Source organism: Setaria italica, chromosome VI (genome assembly GCF_000263155.2).
Source record: "Setaria italica strain Yugu1 chromosome VI, Setaria_italica_v2.0, whole genome shotgun sequence".
NCBI classification, from domain to species: Eukaryota; Viridiplantae; Streptophyta; class Magnoliopsida; order Poales; family Poaceae; genus Setaria; species Setaria italica.
The window spans coordinates 19184711-19191161 of NC_028455.1; positions in this window are offsets into that span (position 1 = coordinate 19184711).

The window sequence follows — 6451 nt, forward strand, 5'->3', positions numbered from 1 at the left end:
GTCACTTCCATCAAATCCACCACACGACCGCGCCTGCGCCGTCCTGTCATCGGTGCCCAATGACCGCCGGTGTCATCCCCGAAGTCCTGCTCCGCCGCCCTCGTCGCTCAATCGCCGCCCCGGCAGCGCACTCCATCGTTTCCTCCCCGGCCTTCGCGCCGCTTCCCCCTTCTCTCTTCCGCGCAGCTATAAAAAGGAATGCCGGAGCCCCGCCGGAGTTCCCCTTCGCCATCGCTGCCCTCCCGCTTTGCCCCCTGTTGGTGCTCACAGCGCCACCGCCTAAGTTCTGAGGAACTCTCCTCTCCGCTCCACACCGCTCTCTCAATCCGCCCAGCCTCTTGCTCCTCCGCGCTGCGCAAACGCTTGCTTGTGGTTCACAAGAAGCCCCGCCGCCGCCGGAACCCACCGAACCTCGCCGCTGTCCCAAGCCTTAGTCTTTCCGCCCGAGTCTGCTCTTTCCCAACCCCAAGCCTCATCTGTAAGACGAAGGTAAGCTACCGACCCTTTGTTCATCTCCTCCGACCCCTCCTATCTGCCCGACTCCGGTTCCGTCTCGCCCGACCCTGTCTGTTCCGCCGACCTTTCTCCGCCTCCCCCGAGGGCTCGGCTGTATCTTTTTCCTTGAACCGAGGGTGTATGTGTAAAACTTGGGGACTTTTCAACGTTAAGTCTGAGGACCCCTAGCACATCTATTCCTCTAGATTAAGGGTCTGATCATAAGTTCCTTCCCATCTGACCCTTATAGCTTGATCTCCACCAACTCAAGCGAACCTCTCCACCCTCCCGTAACTTGCCGCAAGTTTCTGGGCTCAAACTTGCAAGTGTTGCTGTTGAAATAACCGTCTAAATGCTAACCAATGCATTGCATTCGTGTAGAGCTGCGTCTCGCCGACGGCTTCTACGAGCTGCACCTGGCGCCAGAAGACGAAGGTGTAGCCGAGCTCCCGCCTTCGGAAGCCGACGCCGTCCAAGCAGAAGAGCAGCTTCCCTCCCCCTTGTTCGAAGGCAAGCCCCGGATGCATGAATCCCCCTGTGTTTTACCAAACTTGCGCATGCCTTCTTTATCACGCTTGTGCATTTACGTTTAGGAGTTGTTTGGAACCATAGACGCATGACTTAGAACCCTTGATCTGATCACTAGTTGTTGGACCGAGTAGATGTTTTGCTTAAATAGGAAACGGTAAAAGCCGAGTGATTTCCTGTCACTCGTGAGTTGTAGGAGTTGGTTGTTTTCCTTCTATTACAACTATAAGGACGATGGACGGGGCAAGGCGTTGGGTAACTTTTTGGTGGTCGGTTGATCGCCCCGTCTGTCTATGAAACTTGCTAAGGCCCGACAGTGGTGGTGTTCGTGATCAAGTGTTTGAAAGTACTAATCTCATACCTAGTATGGGATGGGGAAGCCTAGTACCTGATTGAACTAGGGCGTGACTTATACCCCTGCTGTCCCTGGAACGAGGTTCCCATGGTGCATCATGTGGGTGCAAGTACGGTCACAGTACGGTAGAGACCGGGACTGTGGAGCATTGCATTCCAAGCGAAGTTTGGACCTGACACGCGCCTGGGAATTGATGGGGACGGCCGACACAGGAAGCGACCCTTGTGGTGCGCGGATGTCGTGAGATTAGGTTCGCCATGCATGGTTAAAAATCTCGAATCGATTCGTCTGCCTCTCACAGTTTGAGACTGCTTGATCACTATATCACCCTGAGTAATAAAGGAATCTGATGATGACATGGTCTTGATGATTATATATATATACACACCTTTTGGTTGGTTCTATGGTTGCTTAGAATAGGTTGCAAACTTAGACCGGATAATGAACCTAGAACCCGAGCTCAAACTTGAAAGTAGGAATACACCTAGCGCTTTTGGCAAACAAACCCCCCCTCAGCCAAAAAGCCTTGCTTGTCTAGAAGTGGTGGAGTAGCTTCCTCCCATCGGTTAAGTCTTGTTGAGCTTAGTAGCTCAGCCTTGTTGTGGCTCTTCTTTTTCAGGTGAAGTTGCTGCCCCTGAGCTCTCCTCTGTTGGCACTTGGCCGCCCCAACTCCCTCCGGGTTGGACAGTTGAGTGGGATCCCTACTCGGACAGCGAGGAGAGGGATCACTGACGTCCCGGTTAGCCTCACCAGGGATGTCTGACCCCGACGAAGTAGCTTCCGCTCGTTGTTTACCTTCTGTTGTTTTCTTCTGAACCTTGTAAACTCTGATGTTGTTTTATGGCCAAACTAAATGGTTAATTTGTTAACTCAGTGGACTTGTTGTATTCTCTGGAACCGCTCACCTTCGTGTGAGTTTGCTATTCGGTCCTGTTCAAGTGGTTAAATCGGATGAAATCTGACGGCACTTCGTGTTTACTTGGTTAAGGCATGAGTGTCGCATATCAGGCGGCTTAATCATGTTTAATCAAGCAAATTCGAAGTGGATCCGCCACATTAATGATTCAATAAGCTTAGCACGACAATCATTAAAGTATTTGCTGAAAACTCTAGTGGTCGTTTGCCTAGAGACAGTAGAGAATCTAGGATTATGAGCAAGCTTAATGTACTCTTCAAATGCAGCAGATTCACCAAAGCTAAGAGGAAGATCAAGTCTAGCAGTCATTCGACAAATCTGAGTACGAGCTACCTCAAAACTGTAATCCTAGTAATTGATACTTTTGTCCGTATTGAACTGAATCAAAGATTGGGAAACATGAAGCTTTGACTTCGTCGTTGGGCATTTCTCAACATGATGGTTTAGATGGCCAGTGCTAATAGAAGATTGAGCACTGTATAAAGTGTCATAATGAATGCACTTGGCAGAGATCCTTACCTTGTTACCATTGATGTCCTTGAATATCTTTTCGAAGTCCTTCCAGAATTCAGAGGTGGTGGAACGGCTCCTCTTGGTGCCGTTGCTCACCATGTCTGGATCAGCAGTAGTAGGTGCTGCTTCACCAGCACCGTCATCGCCACCATCAGTGATGTCAATTGGTTCAGCAGCGCTGCCACTGAAGAGCTCTTCCCGCTCTGCCTCTACGTCACTCTCGTCATCTGGACACTGGCCCAGCATCCGAAGCTCATTGTTGTAGGTGTGCCCCTGGAACTTGTCATCTTCATCCATCGCTGGTGCTTTGGTCCCTCAACGAACTGCCTTGCAAATAGAGATGATAAGACATCAAAGAAAAGAAGCAGTCAAGCAGAGCACTAGAGCTAGGGAGGAGTGAGAGATCAATGGCTTACCAACGAATTCAGAGCACCAGAACGGCCGGCGAGGTCGACGAACAATGGATCCGGAGCACTAGAGCCAGGGAGGAGCGAGAGGACGAGAGAGAGGCGGCGATAGGAGAGAGGAGTGGGCTGGGGATGGGGAAGAAGACAACTAGGCAAGAACAAGATCGATGGCTTACCAGCGAATCACTGGACCTCTGGTCCCTCAACGGCTTCGAGACCGGCGGTTGCAGGTCCGAAGCACAGAGCAACCGGCAAGGGAAGGAGATCTTACCGACGGTTCTGGAGCACCAGAGTGACCGATGAGGGGAGATCTTACAGACGGTTCTGGAGCACTAGAGCAACCGGCGAGATCAACGAACAATGGATCTAGCAAAGAGATGACGAGAGCGACCGGAGAGTGGATCTAGTTATCTAGATCGAGAGAGGTGCGAGATGTTAGAGGATGAGAGAGAGAGAGAGGCGGAGAGCGATGGGAGTCGAGGGAGGCGGCGACAAGAGAGAGGAGTGGGTGGGGGAGCTAGGAGGCTAGGTTTTCTGGCTGGGGCGGCGGCCGATGCTGGCTTCCGGTTGCCAGAGAGGGAGGAGACGAGAGGGCGAGAGAGCCAGAGAGGTGTGAGAGGGCAAGAGCGTCGACTGAACGGAGGAAATGAGCCGCTAGGGTTTCTGGCAGGGGGACACGGCCGACGCCGAGTTATATACTACCCTCCCCCAACGGTCCGATCCAACGGTCGGGGTGGAGGGGGGTCGCTAGGGTATCGGGCGAGCCCAAAAACCGTGCCGGGCTCAAGCTAGCCCAACATGTTGGGGAGGCGGCCCAGGCACGGCCCAATGCATTGTGATAGGCTGGCCCGGGCACTATCCACTACGGGTCGTGCTAGGCTAGTGTCGGGATTTTTCGGGCCATGCTACGGGCCGCCCAGTGGGCCTGGCCCATCTGGCCATCTATATGAGCATGGCGTCGCCGGTCATAGACATCTCCAGCATAGACCAGATTAGTACGACCGAGTGAGGGCGATGGTGCAAATGGAGCAAACTAGGATTGTAGGCCTCAAATTGCTAACTATCCGGCAACACCGCGGAGCAAGGCGGCGTGTGCTCAGAGCCGCGTCACGACTGGCCGAGCAATCCAGGGTGGATCCATATGAATTGTTGTTGCGATGAAAAAACGGAACGTGAGCCGCTTCGATGTGATCGAACGACGCAAAACTATCCATGGCAGGAGAAAACGAAGGCCGACTATGGTTCGCAGGGGTCAGTCAATGGGACTGAAAGTTTTTTCGCCTAATCACCTTTATTAGTTGTATTGTAGAGAAGTTGTAGAGATTGCATCAGTTCTACAGTGCTCCATTTTATAAACCGAAATCCGATCGCCCACAGATCGTGCATTACTGCATATAGCCGTTCATTTCTGCATTTTGTCACTGCATTGGAGAGGATCGTCCAAACCTCCCATCTCAGCCATGTGTGTTTAGCTTTATCGATGCCAGTACCACAAATGACCCAGTTTTGGGTGTCGGAACATGCCATTGTTAATCAAACCATATCGCGGGTTGCCAATTTACGGCTACAGCCAAAATCTGGCGACTGAAGTTAACTTTGGTCAATGCTAACTCGCACGGTATTTTACTCCATGATGACCCATTTGGAGAATGCATGTGCGTAAAAATCTATCAAAAATTACCTTCTTACCCTTGCGGTATTATTATAACTCTTCTACATCTGCGTGTGCGTAAAAAATCTATCAAAAAATATAGATGGATTTCGGTATTATAGGCATTTGTCATCATGCACATTTGAAGATGAACAAACACTTGTGTAAGGAGAAATAAAAAAGAAATTTCTACAAGAATAATTGCAGGTATAAGCGTTTGTCTGAATTTTGATCCACAATTGTTCACATACATGTACTTTCTATTTTCTTCTCCTTGCATAAATTTTGTTTAACAAATTTTTACATGATATGTATTTGTATGCTCTAACCGTTCATATTTTTTTATGGACTTTTATGCCCTTAGATGCTTTTTTAAAAAGTAGTTACACGGTGGCGCTATATTGCGCGGTGGCAAATCTTCTCTTGCTTTATTTTTGCAGTGAAAGATTTTATTATCTTTACCAATTTCTCCATCATGTTTTTTTTAATAATGATTTCTCCGTCATGTTTGAGGTATACAAAGGCAAATTGCTTGGCGTGAGAAACACCATGCAGACAAATCACACACATGTACATACACCTACAAACGTCTATGAAAGACTATTATGGCAGGTCTCTATATTGACTCTGCAAGGATCTTACTATTAATGGATGTATCACCTGCCACTAAATAAGTAGCCACTGCACTTTGACGAAAAGCAAGACATCAACCTAAAATATGGTTTGATTCTTTATTGGTAGTAGGTACAAGTACAATCACCCGAGCAATTGTTTGGTTCGTACCTAGATCTGAGTATTTTGAGCCCAGCACGAGCCTGTGGGTTTTGGCCCGCCCATGCTAGCTGCCAGGTCGAGCGAAAAATCGGACCGGCTCGATAGTCCAAACAATTAATTTTATTTATTTCTCAACTTAAAAGGAACAGGAAGCCTGAGTTCAGCCCAAGCTCGGCCCGAAAACTTAGCCCGACAACACTTATGGAACTTTCGTGGGCACAAATTTTCAGTCTAAAATAAATCGAGCTTTTTTTTCAACTCGACCCCGTAAAATGCTCAGGTCTATTCGTGCCCTTTGTCAACTAGCATGTGACATTATAGCATGTTTGATTAAATTAGTTAGATTGCAAAATTAGGAACATTATCTTTGCCTAAGTCTGGTTGACTACAAAGAGTACCTTTGCAATTTGGGTGGAATCTGTCTAACCGTTGGGTTATTCTAAAACTAGGTTGCACCAGCTTGCTTAAAATCTGACCATCATGTGAGGGTGAGGGAGCGAGGAGAGGTACAACAATGTGAAATAAATGCTACTCCCTCCGTTCCAAATTATAAGTTATTCCAACTTTTTTGGAGAGTTAAAGCATCTCAAATTTGATCAAATTTATACAATAAAGTACTAACATTCATGATACCAAATAGGTACCATTAGTTTCTTCATTAAATATATTTTCATAGTATATCTATTCAGTGCCATAAACTTTTGTGATTTTCTTTATAATTTTGATCAAAAATAAAATGGTTCGACTCTCCAAGAAAATTAGAATGACTTATAATTTGGAACGGAGGGAGTAACAATTAATTTTAATAGGGT